This window comes from Galeopterus variegatus, unplaced genomic scaffold, assembly GCF_000696425.1.
Source record: "Galeopterus variegatus unplaced genomic scaffold, G_variegatus-3.0.2 Scaffold1164, whole genome shotgun sequence".
In the NCBI taxonomy this organism is placed as follows: domain Eukaryota; kingdom Metazoa; phylum Chordata; class Mammalia; order Dermoptera; family Cynocephalidae; genus Galeopterus; species Galeopterus variegatus.
In genome coordinates this window covers 320,860-331,048 of record NW_007727275.1, presented here as the reverse complement: position 1 = coordinate 331,048, position 10,189 = coordinate 320,860, and the positions used below count along the sequence as shown (strand labels likewise).

General features: G+C 39.4%; 1 pseudogene; it reads left to right on the top strand.

Annotated features, from left to right (window-relative positions):
• The window catches only part of LOC103592513, a 9,818-nt pseudogene extending 3,406 nt beyond the window's left edge, over window positions 1-6,412 (top strand).
• The last annotated feature ends 3,777 nt before the right edge of the window (window positions 6,413-10,189 follow it).

Here is a 10,189-nt window from a genome sequence, read left to right as displayed (position 1 = left end):
TAACCTGTTTCTAAAGTCAGTGAATAAGTTAAACATACAAATAATTGCACTATATACTGGCAGCTGAGAATGATGCATCTCAAAGGTGTTTTTTTTTTTTTTTCTGCTAGGTATTATTACTCTAGTTTACTATTTCCCAAAGTGTGTTACATGAAATGCTAATTTTTAAAAGGCTTATCGTGTCAAATATATTAGAGAAATGGAAGAACAATTAAAGTTTAACATGTTTTTGAATTTCAGATCTTCTTGGCATCATGAATATGCTGATATACATTGAGAAACTCCAAAATGAAGATAGATGTATATTTCTGAAACTTGGGTAGTGAATCCTTTTGCTTAAATATCCTGTTGGAGTAGTGTTCTTCAGAAACAGTAGTGTCCTTGAGAAACATTGAAAATATGTTATTAAATCTTTAGCAGACACAGTTGATCTTAAATAAAAACAAATAACAAAGCAACAATGGAAAAGCAATGAAAAAAATATTGTTTAAATGACTGATCAATTGTATCAGTAAGAAAGATAGAGAAGCCCATGCAGCATAAGGCTATTGCAATCCTAAATTAAAGTAACAAATAAGTATCCACGAATACAAGAGATTCTACAAGGATGATGAAAACTTTATATATATCAAGAAGAGAAATCTGGTACCCAAATCAGTAAGACTCCTTGATGATCATGTTTAAAAAATAGGCAGTCAGGGGTATGAAATAGGAGAGACTCAACTGACCCTTTGTGTCTGACTTTTTGAAAGATGTGAAGGAAAGTTCTCAAATTTTCTTCTGCAGTGAACCCTGGTTTTCTCGTATAAGCAGGTGAGATCCCTAGCCCCACACCAAATAGCCAGCCTTGACATCTGAGTCTTCAAATGCCCTTCCTCCCTCAAATTTGCATTCTATGCTAGCCCTGACTCTGCTTTGGCTTCCCCAAATCACAGCCTGGCTGCATTTGGTAGTCTCTGTGCCCACTTCCAGCAAAGCTCATCTACTCAGTGAAGAGGGGTTTTAAGCTGAAAAAAAAGCAAATATAGTACCGAATTACATAGTAGGTTATAAACTTACAAAATTCATTATACCACATGATAGTGCATATTAAAACAAAATTTGAAGAGAGGGTTCAAAGGACTTCAAATTCAGAATGAATTATAAAGGGATACTAGAATATTCAGATGCAATCATCTTCCACAGTGTCCTTCAGGACCACTTCTGAAAGAAGGGTAGAAGAGCCAGCTGTTTTCTTACAATATAAAAGAAAAAAAAAATAGGGGAGAGAGAGAGCACAAGACAGAATATAATCGTTATGAAAGAAAAAGAGGGTGAACCTAACATTTATATGGGAGTACTTTCGAAAGTCAAATGAAGTCCCATATTGTTTGTAGACTTCAGTAAAGAGCACAGGAGTTGGATGAACTTTGAAATGAGGACAATGTTGTCTCTAATATTGCTGCAAGTGACACAACACTGTATTTTAATCAGTGTGTGGAGAGAGTGGTGAAATCCACTTGGATGTGGCTGTGACTGGAAAGAATGACTGTAACCCATCATAGAAGGCCACAGCTCCCTCAATGTTTACAGCCACCAAACACATCAAGTATCGAAAACTCAACCTTATGAACTTCAGAACACAATTGTTTTATTTTATTTTTATTTTATTTTATTTTTATTTATTTTTTGTCCTTTTTTTTGAGACCGGCTGCACCGCGCTCAGCCAGCAAGCGCTGTGAGCGCACCAGTCATCCCTATATAGGATCTGAACCCGCGGTGGGAGCACTGCTGTGCTCCCAGCGCTGCACTCTCCTGAGTGTGCCATGGGCTCGGCCCCAATTGTTTTATTTTAAACTCAAAATTAAATGTGGATGTCTATAGTATTTGTAAAAGAAAGGAAGAAAAGGGGAAAAAGAAAAGAAAAGAAAAGGAGTAAGTTATAGAACAATTTTATAACTTTTATAATTCTTAATAATTTTTATGATTTTTTATAATTTGTTGAAAACAGCCTGTCAAAAAGATTGTATGTTTGGGAGGAAAATGTCATTGGTATCTTTAGAGAAATCTCATAAAGAAAGTTTACAACCCTATAACTAAGTAGGACAAGTATTTTTATCTCATTTTAGAGAAGAATGCTGAGGATGCTGTCAAGGACCTAGTCAGTAGAAGAGAATATGCTGGAACTTTTATCTTTTAATTCCCAGTGCAATATATTTTCTTGTCAATTCTGCTGCCTCACTCTGTGCCCATGTGAAAATATCCTCTAGAAATATTGCTTAAATCTATGTGGGCATTGGAGTGTAAGATAATATTACTAAACATTTTAGTTTTAACAGCCTTTGAACAGGTGCAGCACCTACTGTAGACCCCTCATTTAAACAGTAAGAACTTAACAGTAAGATTAATCGTTTGCACATTGACTTCTTGAAGTAATCATTTTTCTCAGTTTTGAACTTTATCACAGCATTCTTCTTTTGATATTAAGATTAGAAGATATTTGATTATTTTTATCGATATATTTTAGACAATATAGCACATTTGTGTGAACTTTGAACCTGTCCCCTCTGGGGATAACAAATATTTTTTTATTTGGATTTTCAAGATATGAGAATTATAGCACATCTTCTGTAGCTTTGTATTCTAATAAAGAGTCTGAATAATTGTGATATTGAAGGAAGATCATATTTGGAACTAATTTTACTTCAGCTTCTGCTTTTACAGAATATGCATTTACAATTCCTCTGAAATGCATATAATTCCTCAAATCTTTGAAACAAAATCAAAAAGTATTATGAATAGAGCCTGAAGGTTAGAATAAAAGGTAAAAGTTAATTTTAACTTTTTAAAAACCTTGCTTAGACATTTGTTCAAACATATAAATTGTAATATCTTTGAGACAACTAGAAAATTGGAATACGAAAAGGTACTTCATAGAAAGGAAATGACCAAAAAAAATATAAAAATATGCTCTAGTTCATTAGGCGTCAGAGAAATGCACATTAAAACCACAATGATACACTACTATACTCCCACAAAAAGGTTAAAATTCCATTTCTAGGTATATATTCAACAGAAGAGCGTGTATTAGAGTATGTTCATAAAAAGATCTGAACAAGAGTGTCTATACCAGCACTGTTCTTAAAATCAGAAAACAGAACTATCCTAATGCCCAGCAACAGTAAGGTGAATAAACTAGTTGTGTTATAGCCACACAATGGGCTACTATCAAGCATTTGGAATAACCAAGTAAACAGTATAGATAAATCTCACAACATATTGAGCAAAGGAAGCAGACATAAAGGATTCAATACTGTACATATCTATTTATATACAGTTCAAAACCAAGCAAAACTAATGTACGCTGTTAGAAAACAGAATGGCTACTATTGTGGAGGAAGTAACTAGGAAAGAGAATGGGAGATGTAGGGGAGCTGGTTAAGTTCTGTTTTAGTTAAACAGGGGAGTTCAATTTGTGAGCACTACCAAGCTGTCCACTGATGATTTGTGTTCTTTCCTGTATCTAGATTATACTTCAATAAATGGTTAAAAAAATTTCTGCATGTGCATCTTTGTTCCTATACCCTAATGTACCAGTACCATGTCCAGCACACAGACCTCACTACCCATGCTAAATGAAAGGCACATGTAGCTTGATCAATTGTTGATTTAAAAAAGAAAGAGTTCAGCCTTGCTTTTTCAGACCTCAGCTATAACCTCTACGTGTAAAGATCCTGAAACATAGTGAGTTCTGTGGCTCACGAAAAGGAGGAATCTACTCCAAAGAAACTGGGCAAAACTGTAAATAAGAAATAAAAATATGTGGAAAGTTATCTCTCCCTCAGCTTTATGGATGTTAATAATAAACCTTATTGTGTCTTATGCTACAGAACATTTTGTATAGCTTCATAATGCCAGTTAAACATTGGCACCATGTGAGGACTAATCACTTAAAGAAAAGGGAATTAAATATTTGAAGTGTAGACATCACGAGCTTTTAAAAGCCAAAAATTTTAACAGCTCTTCAAACTAGAAATGAAAATGTCACTGAAGCATTCCACGGGTTTTAATTTCCAATAAAATAAATATTGATAGCTATAACCCACATAAAAAAAGCTCCTTGGGGTCCTCAGTAATCTGTTTTTAAAGAGAAAAAGTTTCTTGAGACCGAAATGTGAGAAAACCACTGTGGATTACCCCCAGCCTTGATTGGTTCGTGCTTATTGCTGTGCCATGATTATGGAATTCCAAGCCTTCACTTAGATCCTTGGCTGAGACTACGTTTGTGGTCCTTCTTACTCAAGTTTTCAGTGATCTGAGGAACTTTGCCCCCGAGGAGGAAAGTTAACTTGTTTCCTCCTTGACATTGTGGGGTTTTGTCTATTTTGTTTGTTATTATTTTTTCTTTACTCTTTAAAAATTTTTTTCTCATTTTATTATCTTTTTACTTTGTTTTCTTTTTTCTCTTTTTCATTCTTCTCATTTTGTCTTTTTTCTTTATTTTATTTCTTCCTCTTTGCTCTCATTTTTTTCCTTTTAGAAAATTTTTGTCTGGCACTGTGTCTTGATTTCATTATAACGATCAGTTCATCAGACGGACCTTTGAAATTACTTTCTTTTGAGGTGATTCAGACCAAGTTTTTCACCAGCTTTTGTCAATGTTAAGCTGACCTTGGGACACCTGGACTCCAAGCCCAGGAATAAGGCCAACAGACTGTGGTGCTTTTTCAGCCATGTCCCCTGAGCCATCTCTGTTGGCAGCTACCAGTTTCTTAAGACCATGGCCAAGGGTGACTTTGCCAGGGAGAAGATGGCCCAACACATCCTGATAGGGAAAAAGGTAGTTGAGAAGATTATTGACAAGATCAACAGTATTGCAGCCTCCAGAAACTATCCTGTGAAGTAAGAAACATGAAGGTTTTGAATCAATCCAACATAATAAAATTATTTGAAGTGACAGAGACTGAGGAAACACTCTACCTTGTCAAGGAGTATGCTAGTGAAAGAAAAGTGTGAGTACCTGGTGGCTCATGGCAGTAGGAAAGGGCCCTGAACTAACCTCTACCAGATAGTGTCTGCTGTGGAGGACTGTCACCATGAGTTTATCATTCATAAAGACTTAAATGTGAAAACCTGCTCTTAGATGCTGACATGACTATCAAGATTGCAGACTTTGGCTATAGCAAGGAATTTGCCTTTTCACAACAAGCTGTCTACCTTCTGTGGCAGTTTTTAATTCTGCCCCAAGACTTTTCCAGGGCCAAAAGTAGGATGTATCCCTAGGAATATTCTATGTACACTGGCCAGCAGGTCTCTGCCTTTTGATGGACAGAATTTTAAGAATCTATGGAAACTGGAACAGAAAACACCATATTCCCTTTTACATGTCCATGGAGGGTGAAAACCTGCTCAAGAAATTTCTCATTCTCAGTCCCAGCCAGAGAATCACTTTAGAACAAACATGAAAAACCTATGGATGAATGTAGTCATGGAGATGATGAATTAAAGCCTTACCTGGAGCCACTCCCTCATGACATATACCCCAAGCAGATCGAGTCGATGGTGTTCATGGGTTACACACAAGAAGAGATCCAGGACTAACTAACGAGCCAGAAGTACTATGAGGTGATGGTCACTTATCTCCTCCTGGGCTACAAGAGATCTGAGCTGGAGGGCTACACCATCACCCTGAAGACTTGCTTTCAGCTGATCTGACCAATATCCACACTCCTTCCGTACTCTACAAGGTAGAGCAAAGCATCTTTGCCAACTCCAAACAGTGGACTTTCAGCCAGCCTGCCATTCTCACCTCTAATTCCTACCCTAGGAATACTCAGAGAAGTAATAGAAAATGAGGGGCTAAGAAGTATCAGAAGTCAGGGCAGAAGGCTAGCAGCACAGTTAAAATGCCTGTCAGCCCCCTACCCAGCCTGGAGGGGAAGAAGAGCATCCTTGTCCCCTCCAGGAACAGCAACCTCTCCACCAGCACAAATCAAAGCAGAGATGCCATGCTTTTGGGGAGGGCCAGCCTTGGCCAGGCTATGATTTGTAATGGCAAAAGCAGCCAACAGTGCCAGGGTCTGGGACCTCCATGGCTTCTGCTTCCCCCAGAGTGTCCCTGGCCCAAAAGCCTGCACTACAAATCCAAGTCAGCTTTGGTGCAGCCCAGTTGCCAGGCCTCTGGGCTGTGCCCCACAGAAAGTAATTGTGAGGAGCTGTAGCCCAGTACACCCCCCAAATGTGTCCCTGTGCCTCCACTTCCTCTCATAACATTAGCGGCAGTGATGGAACTCCAGACCAAACCAAGTTCCACATGGGTATGTCCAAAGGAAACTGTCCACCCACACTGGGCAGCTGGGACACATGTGAACAGCAGAACCTGCCCAGTGGTGTGACCCCAGCCTGTCTTTTTGACAACAGCCAGGGGTGGTAGGGGGTCAGTGGGAGATTCTTCAACAAGTTTAAATGCAGAAATCTGTGTTTCATGTTTGTCAGAAGGAACCTGAGTGAACCTGAAGTCAAAGATCTAGTGGAGACACTCAAACCTCATGCAATGGGAAACAGTGGTTAAAAAAAAAAAGAAATTTCCAGAGGTGAGTCATACTCCCTGCACTCTCCATGAAATATGAAGATCACGAGCTCCTCCTGGAGACCAAGGAGATGATGTGGATCGGCAAGTGCTGGAGGCTAACCGCTGCCAGTGTGAGTCGAACCAGAAGTGTCCTGAGGTCCTCTGGGCTCAGTGCTCTCAATGTGGCTTGATTTAAGTGGATATCTGGCACCTCCGTGGCCTTCTAATGCATTGCCTCCAGAATAACCAATGAGCTTAAGCTTTCTAAGGCTGCCAGGAGCTGCCTGCCAGACAAGAGGAGAGGCCAGAGCACTAGCCACCCACTGGCCACACTACCCACCTGGGTGAAACAGCAGAGACCAGACTGGCGTGTTTCCCAGGGGTTCTTCTCCCCTCCCCTGCCCTTCTCCGTCTCTTCTGTGTTTGTCCAGGATGGTAGATAGTTCTTTATGACAAATGATTCATCTAGTCATTGTGAGAGAAGAGGATCTCTAACTTCCTCAGCGGAAGGGGGAATAGAGATTAAAAGACATCTCGATGACATCACAGTGTCTGGCTTCTGCCACTTCACCTCTTACCCACGCAGCTGCCCTCCACTGAAGAACCTTTGGCTCAGTGAAGTAAGGGATAAAGACGGTGTCAGTCCTCTGATGATGAATTCTAAACTGACGTTTTAATTCACGGTGTAAAGCCACAATACACAAGGATCATGAGTAGCCACTTGTGCATCTAAGTGTTTCTGCATGTTCTGTTCATGACAAAATCATCTGATTTTTTTTTTCCTTGTAAAAACACTTTTGGGACTTCCAGTTTCCAGTTAAGCATGTAAGAAACTTGGAAGTCATGACTCCATCCTAACAAGTAAAAAGCAGGAAAAACTGAAAAAATCAACAACTCTTCTTTTATCCGTAAGAGAAATGAGGATTAATCTACTGATTTGATCCTCAGAAAATGTGTATCAGGGCAAATTACCATCTCCCAAATTGGACAGACTGGCAGGTGAATACAGAGAATCGCAGCTTACTGGAGCAGAAACCCACTAGTAGAAATCTCTCTGGGAAGTTGTGCCAGCGAGGAAAACCTGAACTGTAATCGACGAGTTGCTAGAGGCTCAGTGTGGACAAGTCTGAGAGATAAACACGCTAGGGGATCAAGTCACTGGGGGGGGGGGTGCTCCACACTTTTGTGATTTTTCTCTCACAGTGAATGTCAAGAAAAAACCCAAACCCAAAACAAACAAACCAAAACAAAAGCAAAAGACCACTTGTGCTTCCAGCAGAGGGAAGGGAAAAAGACAATTTTGAAATCACCAGAGAATTCTGTTCTTAACAAGGTTTGCTCTCAAGAGAAATTATTTAACCAGAGCCTAATCTTCTGTGGTTCTATCAGATCCTGACTAACTTGGAGTAGAAAAATATCCAATTCCAGCCCTCTCTCGCCACCCTTTTCCACCTGAGGGGTGGGGTGGGGGACAGAGAAACACTTGTGAAGTTCATAGTCCAGAGGCGCAGTATCCCTAAAAGACTGGACCTAATCATAGGACTATAGAATGCTTCTCTTCCACCCACACCTTACCATCGAATTACCAAAGTCCTGTTTACAGCAGTTCTTTTTACCCAGTACATCATGTCTGGCTATTAAGAAAAAATATAAGACATACAATTAAAAGGCAAAAACACAGTTTACAGAGACAGAGCAAGTATCAGAATCAGACTAAGATACGGAAGGAGTGTGAGAATTATAAATCAGAAATTTAAAACAATTATGATTAAAATGTTAAAGATGCTAATGAATAAAGCAGACTGTGTGCAAGAACAGATGGTCAATGTAAGCAGAGAGAAGAGAATTCTAAGAAATAACAAAATAGAAAGAGTAGAGATCAAAAACACTGCCCTTGACCTTTAAGCTGATAGGATTACGTAAAAAACCTCCCTTCCCCATTTGCCTTTAAAAGCAAGTGCTTGTGTGATAATAAACGGAACTGCTCGACAGAACCCCTGCCACGTCTGAGTGTCCTTTAACTGGGCTGGTTGGGACCAGCGGTGTGCTCACCTCTCTTCACGGCTCTCTTCCCCCGTCTCCTTCCAAAGGGGACAAGAAGAAAAGAGGAATCCGGGCCATTTGCCCGCCCACCAAAAGGAACGAGGCTAGGGCTGTTCAGGTCGGCTGGCGGTGGACCCGACACTTATGCCATTAAGTAAGGCACTACAGTGCAATGAGACACCACATGTCAATAATTTCGACACTGAGAAGTAGTTTGTCCCAGCCTTCATACCAATTTGCCCTTTTTCTCTCCTTTTTTTAATGTGGAGAATGGTGTCAGTCTGAAATTTGGAATCATTTCCATATCTAAAGGCATCTAAAATCATAGTGTCTGTCAGGTTGCTTTGAATGTGTTCAGAGCCTCAGCTTTCCTACTCCGAGCCATGAGTTTTTCATTTTTCTTCTACTAAATTTTCCTGGGTGAGTTTTGCACCCTTGATGTTTGGCTAAGTCTTCTGTTCTCATAAAGATACAAGCTTAGCAAACTGCCATTGCTCAAGTTTTTCTTTCTTTTATAAAACATATTTAAAATTCATAATCATTTTTATAAACTTTTTTTTCTGTCCCATTTCAACTCCTGAACTGCACCAGGCTTCCCATAAATGATGTGTCTTTCTTCACAATAGTTTTCTCTATGTTATCATATATCTTCTAAGAAAGTATTTTTTTGTTGTTCTTAAATGTCTCACTAACCAGCAACTGAAAAAGAGCTGCTTAAGTGGAGGCTTATTTTGCTCTGTGGAGGGAACCTTTGGAGTAAATGTTCCTAGCAGGGGGCTTATTAAAGTACCAGTTGTGCTATAGGGACTCACACTGCATAGAAAGCACCAGTCAGAGACAAAAAAGGCCCAATTTCAGGTGGCATCAGCAAGTCAACCTCTGGTCATGCAATTTAGAGATGCTTATTTTCATATGTGGAGTTTTAGTTGCAAAAATCTTCGGGCTAAACGTCATTTACAGATTGGGGCCATCTCGTTTTTATTACTCTTCTCAATGGAAGAGTGTAAAGATCTCTAAAATGATGTCCTGCCTAGAGCACTTGTTGGAAAAGACATAATCTCATTTTGACTTTCCTGGTACTTAAGATTGCATTAGATTACATGTAAATGACCTTCTGCCTTAGGCTCAAAAAGTCATTATACTAACACTAATGAACTACAGAGTGAAAAGAGAAAAGAACTAGTAATCAGGAAGCTTGAATAATGGTCCTTTTAGATAAGTCAACTTTAATAGGGGCTGAATGTTAGTTGTAAGGATTAAATGAAAAGAAACAAAACGCTACATCCAGGGTTAATATAGGGACTAAGTAGGTGCTTAATAAATTCAATATGTCTTAGTGTTGACTATATTCACAGCTTTTTATGCAACTCTATGTGGCCATGTGACTAAGTTCTGGCCCATGGGATGTGGTTGGAAGTGATGTGGGCTATTTACAGGATGCCCTCATAAAGGGAGAGAACCTTCCCATCCTTGTCCACTCTCCATGTGCTTCTTCGAATGTGAACATTGTAACAAGTCCTTTTAGACCATGTAATAAGGGCAACATCCCCTCCTTTAAGCCACTACTTGTTTAGATCTGCTACGTACTATCAAATC